General features: G+C 45.2%; 1 protein-coding gene across 3 annotated transcripts in view; it reads right to left on the minus strand.

Moving 5' to 3' along the window:
• The window catches only part of UHRF2 (ubiquitin like with PHD and ring finger domains 2), a 190,294-nt gene that overhangs the window by 162,768 nt on the left and 4,442 nt on the right, over window positions 1-23,084 (minus strand). The gene's annotated exons all lie outside the window — the stretch shown is intronic.

Here is a 23,084-nt window from a genome sequence, read left to right on the forward strand (position 1 = left end):
GAAACAAATCACATTATCTATTGCCTGTCCTTGGTCCTGTGATGTAATGTATGCAGGTGAGCCCCTGAGATAACACAGAGTCCCACTAATTCCAATGAGGCCTCCATGAACCCAGTTGTGGGATCAGAGCCCACATGATTAACTTATTTTGCAACAGCCACTTTGCAGCTGCCAAATACAGCTGTACATTTGTCATGTCTCAAGCAGGAAAGTGAAATGTTTTTGCAGATTGCCTAAAAAATTTGTTTCAGGATTAACCAAGAACTTGTAACTACATGCTAGAAGAAAAATGACCACAGGAGAGGCACAGACACATGCTTGTTACTTAAACCACAAGCTTGCTCCTTGGTCACAGATAAGATTGAAACACCGTTTAGTTCATGGAAGATGCTTATGGTGAGGAGCTTAGAGAGAAACAAATAGTTAATATAAATTAGAACAGGATACTGATCATTTGCCAGAAGCTAACAGTATTCTGAAAATTTTGCTGAGGAGTTCCTTGAAATATAGGAACTGGTAGAAACAGAACTTGATTCTAGTGAAGGACTTCATGTTTAACAGCTGAAGCTATTGAAATGTTCAAGTCTGAGAACTCAAACTATAATTAGATGTCAGTGTCTGACATGTCATTTTCTAGCATGTGCAGGTTTACCACATGTGCCATTTCACACAAGAATCAACACGATTTTGGATATAAAGAAGTGGGTTTCTCACAGAAGTAATTAGATTATGTTGTTCGCTTCATAGCAGTTTTGGAAAATTCAGAGATACCAACTAACAACACTGAAATGAGACACTTAGTATATCTAAAATTGTATAGTGAACTAGTCTAAATTTGTAACGAACACAATTTCAAGCTATGATGGAACTTTAAAAACTACCTGAATCACCCTGATTTAAATTGCTCCACCCTGACTATATTATAATATGCTTGGAAATCTCTGTAAAAAAAGTCTGACAAGCTCAAAATCTGATCGCTTTTTAAATCCCCTTTCAAGAACTCTCTAGAGAAGCCCACTACCACTAGCTTCAGGTACTCAGATACTACAGAGATTGTACAGAAGGGAACAGAACTGCTTGTTTATTCAACAAGTTTTTCTAATGGTAGGCCAAAAACAGATTTCTTATTCTATCCACATTTTACACACTTCCAAAAACTAGGACTCCTTGAAAGGGAGAAGGAATAGCTTTGGGTCAGTAAGACACTTCTGGCCAAACTGACATAGTTGTAGAGAACCATTCTCCATCCAAACTGCAGCTGCCCTGAAGAAAGGTAACTGATGAAAAGTTAAAGGGATCCAATGTGCTGACACAAAGCTCTTTTAGTTCCCTTCTTTGGGGAGAGAAAAAGGTGGTGTGGGAGAGAAAGGGGGGTGTGGAGGAGGGACAATTTTACAAGCGAGCACGTAGACAGTCACTTAACCAAAACTGTCCCTTCTAGGAGGATCCTGGGGAACTGTATTTGGTAGCACAGCTTCACTGGAACTATATTACCAGGAAGTCACAGCAAGGAAAAAAGCCAAACATCCCATATGGCATGGAAGCACAGGGTTTCTGAGATGAACCTGGACTCCTGCAGATCTCAAGGGAGTTGCAGCTGTTGACGGATCAAAGACTCACTCCGCAGGAGGTTCCTGCCTCCATTTGAATAGCCTGGAGAAAGATCTGTAAAGGTAACCCAGGAAGTTTTCCCTTTAAGGACTTCACGAGAGTTAATTCAGCCTGTCACGTTACAAACATATAAAACCCTGAAATCAGTTTTATGGAGTTTATCAAGAGATCTTTCTGGACACCAGAAACAGTGATCATAAACAAGAGAAACTGATATCAAGAAAGGAGTTAATACTCATCAGGAAACACTTTCACGCTACTTCTTGTTCAGCCAATTACTCAGAGAAGCAAGTATGTTCACATCTGCAGGAGATAATGCTGCGGGCTTCTTGTTTACAGTGTCACCTGAAAGTGAGAACAGGCATTCGCATGGCCCTGTTGTAGCTGGTGTTGCAAGGTACTTACATGCCAGAACTTCAACCGCTATTCCTGAGGACGTGTCCATGCTGATGATGGGTTCTGCTCGATAATGATCCAAAGCAGTACAAACAGACGCATGTTCATTTTCATTACCTAAGCCAGATGCCACCAGCAGACAGCTGATTTTCTTTTTTGGTCGTTCAGGTTCTACAGTTTCTGCATCAGTGTTGCGGTCATAATATCTTTCCCCAATCTGAACCTTAAGAGTCCAAAAAATGAGGTACTAGCATGAATTCCTCTAAGCTTAATTACCAGCTTAGATCTGATACACTGCCACCAATCAGGACTTTGAATGCCTGATAAAACTCTTGTCTCCTCAAAACCTTCCCTGGGGACCCCCAAGACCCAAACCCCCTGGCTCTTAATACAAGGAAAGTAAGCTCTTTCCCTCACTAGTGCCTCTCCTAGGCTTTCCCTCCCTGGAAGATCACTGGGATTCAACTCCTTGAATCTTAACACACAGAGGAATTCCACCTCTCCCCTCCCTTTTTTCCCCTCACCCAGAGGCAATACAGATTCAAGCTCCGTGAATCTAAAGCAAAGAGGACATTTACCTTTTTCCCCCTCCCCATCCTCTCTCCCGCAGAGAGAGCGCGCGCGCACAGGTTTTTCCTCCCCCCTTTCTCCTTTTTCCCCACCAATTCCCTGGTGAGTGCAGACTCCCTTCCTTTGCCTTAACCAGGGGAAAAAATTAATCAGGTCTTTTACAAGAAAAGTTTTTAATAAAAGAAAAAGAGTAAGAAATCTTTGTAATTTCAAGATGTAATATTACAGGGTCTTTCAGCTTATAGAAACTGGAGAAAAAGCTTCCTCCAACAGAAATACAATTTAAAATACTTTTAGCAAACTACACATTTGCAAATAAAGAAAAACAATTAAAAAGACTATACCACCTTTCTACTTACAAAATTGGAATAGAAGATTAGAGAGCCTGTAGGTACATGTGGTCACTCTCAGAACCCAGAGAGAACAGCAGACAGAACAAAAAAAAGACACACCCAAGCTTCCCTCCACCCAGATTTGAAAGTATCTTGTCCTCTGATTGGTCCTCTGGTCAGGTGTTGCAGGTCACTGTTTGTTAACCCTTTACAGGTGAAAGAGACATTAACCCTTAGCTATCTGTTTATGACAGTTGCTCTTTTAAGACTTCTCAAAGCATGCTCCACACCTCATCCCTCTCAGATGTTGGAAGGTACTACAGATTCTGAAACTTTGGGTCGAGTGCTCTATCTTTAGACCTTCTTTGCATTTTGTCAAAACTGCAGTGAAAGTGTTCTTAAAACAAACAACATATGTGGGGGTCATCATCCAAGACTGCCATTAAATGAAATATATGGCAGAATTCAGGTAAAATAGAGCCAGACACATACAATTCTCCCCACAAGGAGTTCAGTCATAAATTTAAATAATTCATTTTTTTTAAAAACTAGCACGTTCCCTGGAATGGTGGCCAAAGCATGAAGGGGTATACAAATGTTCAGCATATCCAGCACATAAATACCTTGCAATACCGGCTACAGAAGTGCCACGCAAACGCCTGTTCTCACTTTCAGGTGACATTGTAAATAAGAAACAGGCAGCATTATCTCCCATAAATGTAGACAAACAAGTTTGTCTTAGCAATTGGCTGAACAAGAAGTAGGACTGAGTGTACTTGTAGGCTCTACAGTTTTGCATCGCTTTGCTTTTGAGTGCAGTTATGTAACCTAAAATACAACTGTAGATTATTATTTTTAAGTTGCACTTTCACCATAAAGAGAATGCACTACAGAACTTGTATGAGGTGAATTGAAAAATAGTTTCTTTTATCATTTTTACAGTGCAAACATTTAATAAAAATAAAGTGAGCACTATACACTTTGTATCCTGTGCTGTAACTGAAATCAATATATTTGAAAAGGTAGCAAGGCATCCAAAAATATTTAACACATTTCAATTGGTATTCTATTTAACGGTGCTATTAAAGCTGCGATTAACCGTGATTATTTTTTTAATTGCTATTAATTTTTTTGAGTTAATCACGAGTTAACTGCGATTCATTAACAGCCCTAATTGGATGGCAGTCCATGCCTTAAATTTTGAGAGATACAGCCCAAGACAGTTAATCTTTAACACACCAGGCTTTTGACAACCAGGTCCCAACTTTAACATGATTTAAGTGTATTAAATCTTCTCTCCCGACTTAATCATTGTGACATTGCCCTACCAAATTTGCAGCCACGAAAAACATATCATGGACTGTGAAATCTGATCTCCCTCTGTGAAATCTTGTCTTGTGTGAGCTTCTGCCGTATACTATACAGATTTCACTGGGGGGGAGAGGGGGAATACCAGCATTTCTCAAATTGGGGATCCTGACCCAAAAGGGAATGGGGGGGTCACAAGGTTATTTTAGGTGGATAAGGGTATTACAACCCTTAACCCTGCACTATTTTCAGAGCTGGGTGGACAGAGTGGCGGCTGTTGTCCAGGCACCCAGCTCTGCAGACAGTGCCCCGCCAGCAGTAGGGCAAAAGTAACGGTGCTAGTACCATACCATGCCATCCTTACTTCTGCGCCGCTGGTGAAAGCTCTGCCTTCAGAGCTGGAATTCCAGCCAGCAACCACCGCTCTCCAGCCTCCCAGTTCTGAAGGCAGCACCAGTGCCAGCAGCAGCGCAGAAGTACAAGTAGCAGTACCGCAACTCCCTCTATAACAACCTTACTACCCCACCCCACACCACCTTTTTGGGTCAGGACTCCTATAATTACAATACTGTGAAATTTCAGATTTAAATAGCTGAAATCATTAAATTTTTTATTTTTCAAATACTTTGACTCTGAAATTGACCAAAACAGACCATAACTTTGATAGGGCCCTAGACATATCCATGAATGTTGAGAGAAAGCTGCACAATTCTCACTCATCTTCTCTGGTTTCTAATGCAATAAAAACCAGCAGAAGTGTTTCTGTGCACCTCCAAGGTATATGGTACTAGCCATACAGAACTGAAAATGGTTTCAGTAAGTACCAGCTAGCAAGAGCCCAAGGACAAAAGTATCACACAGCATAAGATCTTCTGTACAGGAAGCCCCACACTGGCCAAATCTGCTTGATGTCACATACATTTTGCATATTTTGAAGACAATGACGACATTCTGCACTATGTGCAATAAAACTGTGACCTAAACTTGCAATCCAGGTTGGATAAAGTATGTTTTAGACTAGAGTGCCTGCTTTTGTTTAAATATTCATTTAGCAGTGTACACAAAGTGAAGAAAGCCATTAAGCTATTGCACATAGGTGACTAAGGGTACGTCTACACTACAGGATTATTCCGATATTACATAAACCGGTTTTGTAAAATAGATTGTAAAAAGTCGAGTGCACGCAGCCACACTAAGCACATTAACTCGGCGGTGTGCGTCCATGGTCCGAGGCTAGTGTTGATTTCTGGAGCATTGCACTGTGGGTAGCTATTCCATAGCTATCCCATAGTTCCCACAGTCTCCTCCGCCCCTTGGAATTCTGGGATGAGAGCCCAGTGGCTGATGGGGCAAAAATCATTGTCGGGGGGAGGCTGTGGGTAAATGTCATCACTCATTCCTTCCTCCGGGAAAGCAACGGCAGACAATCAGTTCGTGCCCTTTTTCCCTGGATTGCCCTGGCAGACCCCATAGCATGGCAACCATGGAGCCTGTTTTGCCTTTTGTCACTGTCTCCGTATGTGTACTGGGTGCCGCTGACAGAGGCGGTACCGCAGCGCTACACAGCAGCATTCATTTGCCTTTGCATGATAGCAGAGACGGTTATCAGTCGTTCTGTACCGTCTGCTGTGCCATTGTAAATTGGCCATGAGATGACTGTTATCTGTCGTTCTGTATTGTTTGCTGCTGTCATGGGTGTCCCCAGCTGAGGTCGGCCAGGGCCGCAAAGACAAAAATGGGAATGATCCCCCGGGTCATTCCCTCCTTTATGTTGTATCTAAAAATAGAGCAGCAGAGAATCCTGTGGCACCTTATAGACTAACAGACGTTTTTGTACATCAGAACCGGGAGTCAGCACAGCCGCTCCGTGTCAGATCCCACAGAAATGATGAGCTGCATGCCATTCTAGGGGGTGCCCCTGCAACAACCCCACCCGTTGCTTCCCTCAACGCTCTTGGGTTACCATTGCAGGGTTCCCCCATTTGTGTAATGAAGTAATAAAGAATGCAGGAATAAGAAACACTGACTTTTTAGTGAGAAAAAATGAGGGGGAGGCAGCCTCCAGCTGCTACGATAGTCCAGACAGGACAGTAAGTGGTGTGGGGGAGAGGAGCCCAGTATCCCGCTGCTATGATAGTCTAGGCAGTACAGAATCTTTTCTTTAGACATGAAAGTTGGGGGAGAGGGGCTGATGGAGCTCAGCCCCCAGTTGCTATGATGAGGACGGTTACCAGCCATTCTGTACAATCTGCCGGGAATAACCAGAAGTCATTCCTATTTTTACTCAGGCGCCGCCGGCCGACCTCACCTGAGGACACCCAGGAGCACTCACGGGATGATGACAGGGACAGCTACCAGTCCTTCTGCACTGTACCATCTGCCACCGGGGAAGGGAGGGGAGAGGATGCTGCTGTTCAGTGCCGCAGCACCGCGCCTACCAGCAGCATGCAGTAGACATATGGCGACACTGAAAAGTCAAGAAACTATTTCCCCCCCCCCCTTTTCTTTCACGGCAGGCGGGAGGGAGGTAAATTAACGAGACATACCCTGAACCACCCCAGACAACGTGTTTGACCGTACAGGCACTAGGAGCTCAGCCAAGAATGCAAATGCTTTTCGGAGACGGCTGGGGACTGTGCGATAGCTGGAGTCCTCAGTCCCCCCTCCCTTCCTCCATGAGCCCATTTGATTCTTTGGCTTTCCGTTACACTTGTCAGGCCGCACTGTGCTGTGGACACTGTATCATAGCCAGGAGATTTTTGTCAAATGCTTTGGCATTTCGTCTTCTGTAACAGAGCTCTGATAGAAGAGATTTGTCTCCCCATACAGCGATCAGATCCAGTATCTCCCGTACGGTCCATGCTGGAGCTCTTTTTGGATTTGGGACTGCATCGGCACCATGCTGATCAGAGCTCCATGCTGGGCAAACAGGAAATACAATTCAAAAGTTCGCGGGGCTTTTCCTGTCTACCTGGCTAGTGCATCCGAGTTCAGATTGCTTTCCGGAGCGGTCACAATGGTGCACTGTGGGATACCGTCTATTTGTGGCCACACTAACCCTAATCCAACATGGCAATACCGATTTCAGCGCTACTCCTCTCGTTGGGGAGGAGTACAGAAACCGGTTTAAAAAGCCCTTTATATCGATATTAAGGGCCGCGTTGTGTGACAGGTGCATGGTTAAATCGGTTTAACGCTGCTAAATTCGGTTTAAATGAGTAGTGTAGACCAGACCTAAGTCACTCAAAAACATAGCCCAGAAGCAACATAACTGTCTTAAGGGAACTCCGCACCTTGCGGAAGGTCTTTATCTCCTACTGACTTAGGCCATGTCTACACTACAAACTTTGGTGAGTCACTTCAGCATATCACTAGCGAGGCTTGTATATTCCTCAAGCGCAAGCATATTTGGCAGCTTATGTCTGTGCTACGCATATATGTAATTATATTTCCAATATTTTTTGTTGCTATCATGAGCATCTAAGATTTATTCTTGTTTTTGTCATAAATTTAAGTGCTATGTGTAAGCAAAGCTCTGATCCAAGGTAAGTGATAAGCTAGGGAGTACTGTTTCTTTCAGAGCAGAGGTGTTGATGCAAAATTTGGTGCACCATGGGTAGGTATCCTAGTGTGTCACTACGCTGCATTCCAATACAATGTCTTTTGAGAAGCTTTTGGTATGTGGTGTTAGAAAGAAATGACTGACCCAGGGATCTCTGGAAGCTACATTCTCCATCCTATCATGCCATCCATATCCAATATTTTATGGACTTTTATTTTATTTTTTTTAAAATCTCACTAACCCACATAGCACTTTTGCTGTCTCCCATCTCTGACTGAGGCACAGAGCCCACAGACCTGAACACTATTCTCATTAATGCTGCAAACACAGGACACATGATTCTTCTGTATTTGCAGATCACAGGAAGCACCACGACAATGGGAGACATGACAATTTATCTGAGGACAGCCTGCTGAGGGACACAACAAAACAATTCAAGGGTGCTGGTGCCGTTCAGAGCAGTTGCATATGGTGGAGTGCCACTTTTGGGCCTGAGAAAGAAACACTGACTGGTGGGAACACACAATAATGAAGGGACGAGCAGTGGCTGCAGAACTTTCGGACATGAAAAGCCACATTTCTGGATCTGTGTGCCATGCTTGCCCCAGACACCAGAATGAGAACTGCATTCATAAAGGAGAAGCAAGTGGTGTTGCTCTCTCATACCTTCCAGAGTGCAATCATCTGACCGCCACTAACCTAGGCCAAAATTCGATGACCTAGAAACAAGACTTACTATCTACTTATCAGTACTGAGCTACGCAACCCCCATAAGTCTGTTCTAGATTTAACTTGTTTGAACTAACTAGCCAGGGCAGATTAGATTTGGATACTTATTTATAAAGCAACTTTGAAGTATGATTCTATGTTTCACAGACAATTGACACTTCTTCCTAAAACCTAGTATCATGCAAGGGATTAGGACTTTACTGTTTCTCAAATTGCAGCCCCTAAAGAATGTTTATAAGACCATTACCATGAGTGTTTAATAAAATGTGCAGCTCAGCTTTAACTGCAGCACCAATAGTACTTGTAGTGTATTAGGCATGTTCATTGCATTTTCCACATCATTAAGTTCTCACCTACAAGACATTCTACTCTTAGAGCCTAAGTGTCTATTCTATATATAGTGTCTGTCTGCCTGTCTTACAAAGTACATTTTCAGGTACCTATAGAGACTGATGCCAAACACCACTAAGGATAATTACATTTCAGCAAGGTTTGGCCAATTTCAAAGAGAAAACTCTGCAATCAAAATACAACCTATTTGTTAACATAGAAGCAATTGATTTTTCAGCGTAACTCCCCTTGAATTGCATAGTTTGAACCTAGTGTCCTATCTAAAGGACCATTAACCTCAGCATTAATTCACTGTCAATCCTGTTTCAAGTATACTGTAGTATAGCACTAATCCAGCTGGATCTTGTGGTATCTGCAAGAGCCCAAATCTAACAAATTATAGCTGGAGCTGATAGTGCTACCTATGGTTATAGTTGGCAAATGCTTCCCACTTTAAGACTCTGTTTTTAGTTGCTTAAAATTTAGCTAAATTTTAACTAGCTAAGCTGAAGTTTCCCCATGCTGGCTCTCTGCCTGAGACAAAAAAACATTTATTTATTTAAAAAAAACAAAACCAAGGAGTACTTGTGGCACCTTAATAAATAATAAATAAATAATAATAATAAATGGAGATGTATCTATCTCATAGAACTGGAAGGGACCCCAAAAGGTCATCAAGTCCAGCCCCCTGCCTTCACTAGCAGGACCAAGTACTGATTTTGCCCCAGATCCCTAAGTGCCCACCTCAACGACTGACCTCTCAACCCTGGGTTTAACAAATTTAGAAACTAACATTTATTTCGGCATAAGCTTTCATGGGCTAAAACCCACTTCATCCGATGCATGGAGTGGAAAATACAGTAGACAGGTACATATACACAGTACATGAAAAGATGGGAGTTGCCTTACCAAGTGTAGGGGTCAGTGCTAATGAGACAATTCAGTTAAAGTAGAAGTGGGCTATTCTCAACAGTAGCATACCAAGGCAGGAAAAAATTACATTGCCTTCATTACCACTACAAAAGTGATCAGGCTGGCCGATTTCAAACAGTTGACAAGAATATGAGTAACAACAGGGAGAAATTAGTTTCTGCAGTGACCCATCCATTCCCAGGTCTTTATTCAATATCAATTTGATGGTGTCCAGTTTGCAAATTAATTCCAGCTCTGCAGTTTCTCATTGGAGTCTGTTTTTGAAGTTTTTGTTGAAGGACTGCCACTTTTAAGTTGGTTATTGAGTGTCCAGGGAAAATAAAGAGTTCTCAGACTGGTTTTTGAATGTTGGAGTTCTTGACGTCTAATTTGTGTCCATTTATTCTTCTGCGTAGAGACTGTCCAGTTTGGCCAATGTACATCACAGAGGGGCATTGCTGGCATATATCACACTGGTAGATGTGCAAGTGAATGAGCCCCTAATAGTGTGGCTGATGTGTTTAGGTCCTGTGATAGTGTCCCTTGAATAGATATGTGGACAGAGCTGTCAGTTTGTTGCAGGGATAGGTTCCTGGGTTAGTGGGGTTTTTTTTGTGTGATGTGTAGTTGCTGGTGACTATTTGCTTCAGGTTGAGGAGCTGTCTGTAAGCGAGGACTGGCCTGTCTCCCAAGGTCTGTGAGAGTGACGCATCATCTTTCAGGATAGGTTGTAGATCCCTGATGATGCTCTAGAGAGGGTTTAGTTAGGGGCTGAAGGTGATGGCTAGTGGTGTTCTCTTACTTTCTTTGTTGGGCCAGTCCTGCAGTAAGTGACTTCTGGGCACCCTCCTGGCTCTGTCAACCTATTTCTTCACTTCACCAGATGGGTACTGTAATTTTAAGAATGCTTGACAGAGATCCTGTAGGTGTTTGTCTCTGTCTGGGGGATTGGAGCAAATGTGGTTGTATCTTAGAGCTTGACTGTGTACAATGGATTGAGTGATGTGGTCTATCTGGATGAAAGCTGGAGGCATGTAGGTAAATACAGTGGTCTATAGGTTTCCGGTATAGGGTGGTGTTCATGTGACCATCACTTTTTATTTGCACTGTAGCACCCTCTTGTATGGACTGGTTCAGGCTGAGGTTGTGAAATCCTGGTGGAATTCCTCAAGGGCTTCTTTCCCATGGGTTCAGATGATGATGATGTCATCAATGTAGCACAAGTAGAGTAGCGGCATTAGGGGACAAGAGCTGAGGAAGTGTTCTGAATCGGCCATAAAACTGTTCGCATACTAGGGGGCCATGCGGGTACCTAGTGTAGTGCTGCTGACTTGAAGTTATAAATTGTCCCCAAATCTGAAATAGTTGTGGGTGAAGACAAGAAGTCACGAAGTTCAGACACCAGGTTTGCTGTGACATTATCGGGGATACTGTTCCTGACGGCTTGTAGTCCATCTTTGTGTGGAATGTTGGTGTAGAGAGCTTCTACATCCAAAGTGGCTATGATGATGTTTTCTGAAAGACTACCAATGGACTGCAGTTTCCTCAGGAAGTCAGTGGTGTCTCGAACATAGTTGGAAGTGCTGGTAGCGTAGGGCCTGAGGAGAGAGTCAACATGGCACCCTGACAGCAGGATTGTCTGGCTAATGCCAGAGATGGAGCATCCTGGATTCCCAGGTTTATGGATCTTGGGGTTCTAGGGGTGTGTCTGTGTAGATTTGTTCCTGTGCTCCTTCAGGGAGTTTCTTGAGCAGATGGTGTAGTTTATTTTGGTAACCCTCAGTGGGATCAGATGGTAATGACCTATAGAATGTGGTGTTAGAGAGTTGCCTAGCAGCCTCTCGCTCATATTCTGACCTAGTCATGACAACAGCACCTCCTTTGTCAGCCTTCTTGATTACGATGTCAGCGTTGTTTCTGAGGCTGTGAATGGTGTTGTGTTCTGCACGGCTGAGGTTTTGGGGCAAGTGATGCTGCTTTTCCACAATTTCAGCCTGTGCACATCGGTGGAAGCACTCTATGCAGAAGTCCAATCTGTTGTTTTGACCTTCAGGAGGAGTATTCTACTAGTATTCTACTATTGAGAACAACCCACTTTCACTTTAATTGTCTTCTTAGCACTGACCTCCATTTGGTAAGGCAACTCCCATCTTTTCATGTACACACACACACACACACACACACACACACACACACACACACCTGTCTACTGTATTTTCCACTCCATGCATCTGGTAAGTGGGTTTGAGCCCACGAAAGCTTATGCCCAAATAAATTTGTTAGTCTCTAAGGCGCCACAAGTACTCCTTGTTTTTTTGCTGATATAAACTAACACAGCTACCAATCTGAAACCGGTCATCATGCAAGGCACTTTAATTTTTAAAGTTTCAGCTAAAATGGTCAAGCAATTTCCAAAAACAAAATTAGGGGAAAAATACAATAGTTCTCACAACCATTTCATTCAGAAGCTCTAGCCCACCCATGCTTTGGAGTGAAGACTAGAACTTGGAAAGGAAGAAGTCTGCCTTGTTGTTGGACCAAGAGCTTTATGTTGTCTCCATGAAAATTCACCCAAGTTATGAGCCTCTGAAAATTTGTTTGCAAATGCTCAGTAGACTTGTTAAAGAGTTTGACGGATAGCAACTCAGGAGAACTTGTCTGCATAGTACATGTTCCAGCACAGGACTGCAGGGGCCCAGAGCAAGATGTTCCCTAGAATTGTTCCTCCTGACACCAAGGGGTTGCTGTGGTGCTGGGCATCAAAACTGAGAGCAAGGAGACAGTCTCTCCTGTATTCTCCATGCTCCTGCTGATATAACCCAGGCTGCATGGAAGAAGCAGCTTATTTTTATCCAGCGGTATAATGAGAAGGTGTAGCGGGGTGCTTACCCCACTCTTGCCCTGAAGGACTTAAAACAGTCCTGGGAGACAGCTGTGGCAAGGAAAGCAGCTACTAGGCTGATTGGGAAAACAGTGGCAGCTGGGCCACGGCCCAATCAGGCCTCAGCTGGCCCTATATAAGAGGCTGGGAGCCAAGAGCTCACTAGTCTCTCTCTGGCTGCAGGGAGGTTAACCAGGTATCTGGAGTGGAGCAGAGCTAGGAAAAGGCCAAGGGAGCTCTGGCCAAGGAAAGCGCAGGGTGCAAGCCTGGTAAGGCCTATTAGGTACTGGGTTGCAGGGGCAGCCCATGGGTAGCCAGAGGCAACATGTCCAAACCCCTTTACCTGTGATGAGTGACTTATACTGCAGTCTGCCCCAGTGAACAGGGGCTAGATGGAGACTGGGCAGTAGCCAAGACTGAGGAAAAGTGGGGATAGAGGGTGGGGGTTCCCCTGGGAGGGGGAGACCCAGACTGTGAGGGTACTGCCAGTGGGCAGCACCCGTTAAAGGAGCACCGGGGTCCTGGGAGGGACAGAGGGCCAGCAAGCGGTAGCGGGACACCAGCCTGGAGAGGGTGCTCCAACAGCTAGAGAGCTAATTCCTGGAAACGACCAGTAGGAGGCGCCACAGGGGTGAGTCCCACACATTTACAGAAGGGTAGGTAGATGTACAGAGCCCAGAGGAGGGGGGGCAGGATCACAGATTATATACTCTTGGGCCCCCAGCATACCAATGTCTTCATTTTAACTCTACTTGCTAACTTTCAGGAGCAAAGACTATGAGGGAGCTTTAGTTTTAACTTCACCTACTAACACATTAACTATGAACTGCCTTGCCACCACTAGGATTTTACCTCGTTAAGTTACGCATTAGCACGCCTCTCTTCCTACTGAAGTCCAAGCTCCATGTACTTCTTCCCCCCACTTCCTACCCTCCAATATGGCAGCAAGGTTAAGTTGTCATAGTTGATGGTTTCACAAATGTCCAATAGGTTGTAGTCTTAAGCAGCATCAGAATGAAGCTGAGATAGCTATGAGCTGAAAAGCAGCAATGGCAACATGGAGGCGTCTGCAGAATCAATAAGATACAATCTTGACTGTGTTTACATTTGGTATATTTTCTTTGGAAGTGTTACGAACAGAACTTTATTTTAACTTTTTTCCCCATTCTACAATATCACATCCATAGCACAGAGGTTTTCAAACTGTGGGTTGTGACTCAGTACTGGGTTGTGGAATGTAAGGCACTGGGTTGTGGCACCTCTGGTCAGCACTGGAGACTGGGCCATTAAAAGCCCCATCAGTAGTGCTGCCCAGCTAAGGCAGGCTAGTCCTTACCTATTCTGACACCATGCTACACCCCGGAAGTGGCCACCAGCAGGTCCGGCTTGTAGGCAGGCGGCCCCGGGGATCCCTGTGCTAGTCCCACCCTGAGCACCGGCTCCGAACTTCCATTGGCAGGGGTGGGGGCGGCGGGCAGTGCCTGCGGATGAGAGCCACACAGAGTCACCTGCACACATCCGCCTCGGAGCCATACCTGCTGCTGTCCGCTTCCAGGGCACAGCACAGTCCACGGTGCCAGGACAAGCAGGAAGCCTGCCTTAGCACCCCCGCTGCATTGTTAACCAGGAGCTGCCCAAGATAACTCCACATCCCAACCCCCCTGCCCCAGACCCGAGCCCCCCCATATGGAACCCCCCCCCCACACACACACCAACCCCTTTGTCCCCAGCCTCACCCCAGAGCCTGCACTCCCAGCCCAGAGCCTTGAGCCCCTCCTAACCCCCTGCCCTAGCCCAGGGCCCCGTCCCACACCCCAAACTCCCCATCCCCATGTTGCAGCCCTAATCCCCCAATCCTGAGCTCCTCCTACACCCCAAACCCCTCATCCTCAGCTCCATTGGGTCACAGGCATCAACAATTTTCTTCAACTGGGTCACCAGAAAGTAAGTTTGAAAACTGCTGCTATAGCAGTATGCAGAGTTTCCTATCCTGCCACCTTACTTGCCTCAATCCTGTACTGGAGAAGTGTAAAGCCTGGTCTACACTGGTCGGTTATTTTGGAATTAGCCAAGTTAATTGAAGAAAAAAAAAAAAACAAAACAAAACAAAATAGAAACACAAAAACCCAATCACATCTACATGACAAAATCGGTTTTTTTGATTTAAAGGGCTCTTTAATCCGACTTCTGTACTCCACCTCAGCAAGTGGAGTAGCACTTAAATCGAGATCGCAATCCCAGGTTAAAAGGTATTGTGAACGCAATTCAAAGTTATTGGCCTCTGGGAGCTATCCCAGAATGCTCCCTTGTGACCACTCTGGACAACATTCAACTCCGATGCCCTAGCCAGGTGGGCAGGAAGAGCCCCTGGAACTTTTGAATTTCATTTCCTGTTTGGTCACCATCAGCACAGTCCCACCATCACAGGCGACCATGCAGAGTCCATCATAAGAGATCATGCTGTCTCGGATTTTCAGACAAGCTCCAGCATGGTCCAAACGGGAGGTACTGCATCTCATCGCATGTTGGGGAGATGAATCTGTTATGGCAGAACTATGTTCAAAAAACAAAACAAACAAAAAAAAAAACGCAAATACGTACACTAAAGTCTCCAGGGCCATGAATGAAAGAGGCTGCTCCAGGAACACAGAGCAGTGTCGTACAAAAAACAATGAGCTCAGGCAAGCGTACCTAAAAGCCAGGGAGACGAACGGGCGCTCTGGGTCACAGCCTCATACATTCCGTTTCTACTGTGAGCTGCATGCAGTTATGGGGGGTGACACCATCACTACCCCACCACTGTCTGTGGACACCAGCAAGGGGGGAGTTGCATGGAGCAAGGAGGATGAGTTATTGGAGGACAAAGAGGACGACGACAACAGTGCACAGGTGGCAAGTGGGGAATCCGTTTCGCCCCCTAGCCAGGAACTATTCCGCCCACTCTCAAGGAGGGCTCCCGGACCATGACCCTGGAGAAGGTACTTCTGGTGAGTGAGAGCCTGATCGGAGCCACGTGGCAGGGGGGAAACCCAGCCGCGCTGGGCTGTTAGTGTTTAGTTTAAAGGGGTCATCCCTGCTCAGAGCCTCATCGGAGCCAGGCAGTAGGGCGGGGGGAAGGAGGAGGTTGTGTGAAGCAATCATTCCAGAGAGCATACAGGTCCTCCTTTTATATAGCAAGCAATTCCTGGTAGGTTTGCCATGGGAAAGGGGGCCCGGCAGGTTGAAAGCATTGAAATGAATGTGGAAGCAGCAGAAAACCACATGCTCCTAGGGTTTACCATGGCTGCCTGCAAGCTGAATTCTGTTGCCCGGCCATGTGTGATGGCTCACACACAAAGTGGCAGGCACTTCAGTATAAGAAGCAAAATGTTAACTTGTACAGAAAGAACATGTGCTGTGTACTATGAATTGCCTGTTTCACTGACAAAGTGTCCCCTTTGTTCTCTGAAATGTATCTTAATACTACCCTCCCTTTTTCTCCTCCCACAGGTGCAAATGTTTCAACGCGGACAAAAAATGCAGAAAAAACTAACTCCAGATGACATGTTTGCCGAGCCCATGCAGTCCTCCCGCACTGATATGGCCCAGCTGAAAGCATGGTGGCAAGCAATTGCAGAGTCCTGGAAAGCATTACAGGAACACGAAGAGAGGAGAGACACGCACGATGAGAGCAGGCAGGAAGCTATGGTCAAGCTCACGGGGGAGCAAACTGACCTGCTGTGCCGTATGGTGGATCTAATGCGAGAAAGGCAGCAAGACCACAGACTTCTGCTGCAGCCCCTGTATAACTACCCTCCCTTCTCCTCCTCAAGTGCCATAGCCTCCTCACCCAGATGCCCAAAAACAAGACAGGGGAGCCAACGGAGACCCATACACTCAACCCCAGAGGATCGCCCAAGCAGAAGAAAGCCGACATGTGAACTTTTGATTTGGTTTCTGGACTTGTTGTTCCCTCCTCCTCCACCCCCCTAACCCAATAACTCCCCCTCCCCCAGTCTACCTTCTGATTTCTCTCTCAATGTGTTGTGCAACAAATAAAGAACAGTTTTTAAACAATTGTGACTTTATTTCTTTTCTCATTTTATATATATAGTTAAAATTCTCCTCTCACCCCTGTGGGTGGTATGTGTCTTCCTCAACCTTGGGTCCTCTACCAGAGGCCTGGGAGTTTGAGGGTTCTGCACAGTATCTTAGCTGTTCCTAGCACTGCACTCTTCTGGACAGAGAGCTCTGATGTTGTTCCTGGGATCTGTTGGAGCCACTCACCCAGCTTAGGAGTCACAGCCCCGAGGGCTCCTACCACCACTGGGACCACTTTGGCCTTCACTTTCCACATCCACATCCTCTCTAGTTCCTCTTTTCAGGCCCTGGTATTCTCCCAGTTCTCATATTCCTTCCTCCTGATGTTGCTTCGCTTGCACTGCTAATCTATTCACCACCGCTGTCTTTGATCCTTGTCTATATTACCACACGATGTTGGTTGATTGGCCAGTACCTGCCTGTCCGGTCTGATCTGGAAGTCCCACAGAAATCTTAGCCCTTGGCTATTCTCCACAACTCTCTGTTGATCTCCATCTGGTCTTGGGAAGTCTAGCCCATCGCTGTTGCAGATGTTCCTGTACACAATGCCTGCCACTTGGTTGTACCGTCAGTGTAATGCTGTTCCTGTCTGATGTGATAATAAAGTGCATGGCAAGACAAGACCCTGGCATGGGATGTACCACGACAGATAGCTGAGGTGGCTGACATTGGGAAATCCTACCAGTGGTTGGAAGGGCTGGCACTAAAAGACAGCACTTGAGACAGATCATTAGCAGCACAGGAACAGGCACTGAAGCACCAGATCCATTTGAAGCAGGGGTCTACCCACTAGAGAGGACCAAGGTGCAGACTGTGCAGAGAGGCCTCAGAGACAGTCAACACATAGTGCAGATGTAAGATGCAGGCAGGAACGCAGTACACTGAACGGCACACCAAGTGGCTGGCATGGTGTACAGGAACAACTGCACAGCGTAATGGGTAGACCTTCCCAAGACCAGATGGGGAGATTCAGCAGAAGGTTGTGCGAGATATGCAGGGGCTAAGATCTGTGGGACTTCCAGATCCAGAACGGAAGGCAGGTACTGGCCAATTCAAACCAGATCTTGTGGTATAGACAAGGATGGTCAGAAGACAGCCGTGGTGATAGATATAGCAGTGCCAGCGACATGCAACCATCAGGAAGAAGGAATGAGAAACTGGAGAGTACCAGGGCCTGAAAAGAGGAACTAGAGAGGATGTGGGAAAGTGAAGGCCAAGTGGTCCCAGTGGTGGTAGGAGCACTCGGGGCTGTGACTCCTAAGCTGGGTGAGTGGCTCCAACAGATCCCAGACAACATAGAGCTCTCTGTCCAGAAGAGTGCAGGCTAGGAACAGCTCAATACCTTGCGCAGAACCTCCAAAAGGCCTCTGGTAGAGGACCCGAGGTTGAGGAAGACACATACCACCCATGGGGTGAGAGGGGAATTTTTTTATATATATAGGGGGAGAGTAACTTCAAGAGAAAAACACAACTGTCACACCGTACCCTGGCCAGTCATGAAACTGGCTTTCAAAGCTTCTCTGACACACAGCATGCCCTGCTGCGCTCTTCTAATCGCCCTGTTGTCTGGCTGTGCAAAACTGGCTGCCAGGAGAGTTGCCTTAACCTCCCACCCCACCATAAATGTCTCCCCCTTACTCTCACAGATATTGTGGAGCACACAACAAGCAGCAATTACAATTGGAATATTGGTTGTGCTGAGATCTGAGTCAGTAAACTGCGCCTGCGCGCTTTCAAACGTCCAAAAACACATTCTACCACCATTCTGCACTTGCTCAGCCTATAGCTGAACTGCTATTTACTACTGTCCAGGGTGCCTGTGTACAGCTTCACGAGCCATGGCATTAAGGGGTATGCTGGGTCCCCGAGGACAACTATAGGCATTTCAACATCCCCAACAGTAATTTTCTGGTCTGGGAAGTAAGTCCCTTCCTGTAGCTATTTGAACAGACCAGAGTTCCTGAAGATGGGAGCATCATGCACCTTACCCCGCCATCCCACGTATTTGTAGGTGAAATGTCCCTTGTGATCCACCAGTGCTTGCAGCACCATGGAAAAGTACCCCTTGCGGTTTACATACAAGCCACCCCGGTGTGCCAGGGCCTAGATAGGGATATGTGCTCTATCGCCCCGCTGCAGTTACGGAACCCCAGCAGGTTAAAGGCATCCACAATGGTCTGCACATTTCCCAAAGTCACTACACTTGATAGCAGCTGGTCAGCGATTACGTTGGCTACTTGGAGCACATCAGCCCCCACAGCAGATTTGCCTACTCCAAACTGATTCCCGACTGACCGCTAGCTGTTGGACGTTGCAAGTTTCCACAGTGCTATGGCCACTCGTTTCTCAACTGTGAGGACTGATCTCATTTTGGTGTCTTTGTGCTTGAGGGCAGGGGACAGCAAGTCACAAAGTTCCATGAAAGTGGCCCTAAGCACACAAAGAAGTTTTGCAGTCACTGGGAATCATCCCAGACCTGCAACGCTATACGCTACTACTAGTCTGTGCTTGTTTCCTTGGCCCAGGATCGGTGTTCCACGGCATGAACCTGGCCCAACACCACCATGATCTTCCAGTTGCCACATGGCGTGCTTCTAGGAACATCTGTGTCCATGTCCTCACTATATAGTAATCGCACTGTCGTTGCTTCCTTGTCCGGTTTTGCAGGCACTGCACATAATGCTGGATAATGCACTAGGTATTTATAATGGTCAAAACTGCAGCGGAGATCTGAGCAGGCTCCATGCTTGCCGAGCTATGGTGCCTGCACAGGTAATCCTGGAAAGAGGACATGAAACAAAGGAGAGCTGTTTGGTTCAAGATGGCCGATAAAAGGAGAGAAATGGTTGTTTTCTGTAGTGTTCACAGAGGCGGGAAGCTCACTAGAGCTGCAACAGCAGGACAGCGGAGTTTGCGGTCGAAGCTGTGCGGCTCAGTTCACACTGGCCGAAAAATGGCGGGAAATGGTTGCCTTCTGTAGCTTCCATGGGAGCCCAGGACCAACATGGATAAATTTGCTAGCATTGCAAGAGCAGGAGAGCAGCGTTTGTGGCGGAAGCTGTGCTGCTTGATTCACGGTGACCGAAAAAAGGCAGGAAATGATTAGATAAGAGTAGACAGAAAGACGACAGGACATGCAAGGTGGATTCATAGTACCAGGAGACAGGCGGTGCACCGTACTGCACTGTCTGCTGGCAATATGGGGTCTGCCGTAGCTTTCACAGAGGGAGAAGCGAGTGATGACACACCCAGAAACACCCGTGAGAATGTTTTTGCCACATCATGCACTGGGAGCTTAACCCATAATTCCAATGGGCAGCAGGGACTGTGCGAACTGTGGGATAGCTACGCACAGTGCACCGTTCCAACATTTGATGCTAGCCTTGGTACTGTGGACGCACTCTGCCAAATTCACGCGCCTTAGTGGAGACACACAACACCGAATGTATAAAATCACTTCCAAAACTTCAAATAGAATAATTTTGAATTAATTTTGTACTGTACACGTACCCTAAGAGGACAGTTTAGACTGCAACACCCTTCCATATTTGACCTCTGATAAGATCACCACACAGGATGTCAGTTTTGCTGATGGATATCTGTCCATATTACAGAAACAACTAAGCTCTCATGAGCCAAACAGCTCATGCAACAGTGAGATGCAAGTTAGTTAGTTTCCAGCCTGGATAAGATTTTAATCAGGAGCCTGACAATTCCATATCCCAAAACTAATCTCTCAAACTGAAGTAACTTTAGTATTTTGTGATCTGAAGTAAATAACTCAAAATAGGATACCATGTAAGTTTCAGTTGTACAAACCCAACTTTGCAGCAGGAATTTGTTTTAATTCCTGTGCAGACTTGTGGATCAGTTTAAGTTTTGTGGCAAGTTTTCAAGCTTAAACCTCAACATTTTTTACTGCTCCTTTTTCCAGAATTATAACTGAAGCTAGGGATCCCACAATGATCAGAGTTTGGTTCTTTGAAAATAGTTTACTGTATTTAGTTCTAAAAAAGTATGCAGAGTAAGTCTACTGAAACCAAGATCTCCTTTACTTCCATTACAAAAACTTTTACTTGGGTATACAAGCATTTTGCCATTTCCTGTAAAATACATTTAGCATTTCTGCAGTACAAATTGTTAGTAAGATATTCTGGAACTGTTAGTTATAATAATTATTTACAATAAACTTCAGTGCACACATAGGCTATAACCAGTTTACTAAAATAAGGATTTTTGGCATTTTAATGGTTCTATACAAAGCTTTCTTTGTCAAATATGGCATATTTGATAAAGAAAGCTCTCTTACTGTTTAAAGCACAGTAGCAATTTATGCCTTTTAAAGTACAGGATTACCTATGTTACTCCAAGTGTTTTTTTTTGTTTGTTTGTTTTTTTAAACACTACTGGAATACTTCAGAGAAAGGGAGGGGACTCAGATAACATTTCTTGCAATACAGATTGTGAATTGCTTGCTAGCTACACAGAGACCTGTAATAAATTGCCATGGTCAACTTCTGCAGACTCGAACATAAATCTGCAGAAAAGGAGCTAGGGGTTACAGTGGACAGGAAGCTGGATATGAGTCGACAGTGTGCCCTTGTTGCCAAGAAGGCTAACGGCATTTTGGGCTGCATAAGCAGGGGCATTGCCAGCAGATTGAGGGACGTGATCATTCCCTTCTATTAGACGTTGGTAAGGCCTCATCTGGAGTACAAGTGTCCAGTTTTGGGCCCCACGCTATAAGAAAGATGTGGAAAAACTGTAAAGAGTCCAGCGGAGGGCAACAAAAATGATTAGAGGGATGGAGCACGTGACTTATGAGGAGAGGCTGAGGGAACTGGGATTGTTTAGTCTGCAGAAGAGAAGAATGAGGGAGGATGTGTTAGCTGCTTTTGACTACCTGAAAGGGGGTTCCAAACAGGATGGATTTAGACTGTTCTCAGTGGTACCAGATGACAGAACAAGGCGTAATGGTCTCAAGTTGTAGTGAGGGAGGTTTAGGTTGGATACTAAGAAAAACTTTTTCACTAGGAGGGCAATGAAACACTGGAATGGGTTACCTAGGGAAGTGGTGGAATCTCCTTCCTTAGAGGTTTCCTGCTTTGAGCAGGGGGGTTGGACTATATGACCGCCTGAGGTCCCTTCCAACCCTGATATTCTATGAGTCTATAACTGTAAGTAGGGATTTTGAGTTGCTTCTGCAGAAAAAACCATCAGGCTACATTCCTCCTACATATCTGACCTTGAAAGGTACATTTTACATGTACTATACAGAGAAATTAGACGACATTACCCTCTCTTGGAAAGTAGCTGTTGAAAACATATACAGCCCTAACAGTATCACTTAAATATCCAAAGCTGCGCTTTCATGTAAAAAGCTAGCCTGAAAAGGTTTTCAAACTTTTTTCTGTTTACATGAGAAGCTCAGATCCTGTCTTTGATGGAAGACTGACAGGGATAAGTAAAATGGTGACACCATGAGCCCAGGGTGAAAATTCAGTAATCAAAAGGAATGGACATACTCATTGTTCAAAGCTTGTTCTCCCCGCCCCCTTTCACATTTTGGATAAAGGGGGCCTTTCATGATTTTACATCTCAACCTTGTCCATTAAGCAGAGAAAACTCACCATAAACATCTGAGACCTCACAGAAGTCCTCCAATAAATCCAAGAACACCAGACTTTACATGCCTAACATTTAAGGTTAAACAAGCAGGAAAGACTCAACTCCCATCCAGGCTCTTTTCTAAGTCTAAGGGGCACAAAGGGACTAGTTTTTTTAGAAGTCTTAAGACATCATAAAACAGGAAGTTAGCAAGTAAGGAAGAACAAGGCAAGTCTGCAGAAAAAACTCCAGACTTCCAAAATATCTTGACACATTTCCTAGATTAGTCTCATTTAAGGAGTCAAGTATCAGAGGTGTAGCCGTGTTAGTCTGGATCTGTAAAAGCAGCAAAGAGTTCTGTGGCACCTTATAGACTAACAAACGTATTGGAGCATGAGCTTTTGTGGGTGAATACCCATTTCGCCAGATGCATGTCACATCACCAGAGACCTAACTCTTTCACATTGTCAAGAATCTTTATGAAGTGAGCCACTAGTGATAGACTGCACCCATGAATACTGCCACATGTCCTTCTGTACAACACTGAATGCAGTAGAAATTCATGTTTGTAAACTAATGTTTTAGGTGAAACTTAAGCGGCACACAGGGTTCAGTCCTCTGCTTAATTTTACTCCCTTTGTTACTACACATCTCAAAGGTCTAATGCTCTTGCCCAAAAAGAAAATGTAAGATGTCAAGAAGCAACAATGGCTAAGTTTATGATAGTGTACGTGTCTGAATTGCAGTAGCTTTGGGAAGTTTATCC

This window comes from Chelonoidis abingdonii, chromosome 6, assembly GCF_003597395.2.
Source record: "Chelonoidis abingdonii isolate Lonesome George chromosome 6, CheloAbing_2.0, whole genome shotgun sequence".
Taxonomy (NCBI): domain Eukaryota; kingdom Metazoa; phylum Chordata; order Testudines; family Testudinidae; genus Chelonoidis; species Chelonoidis abingdonii.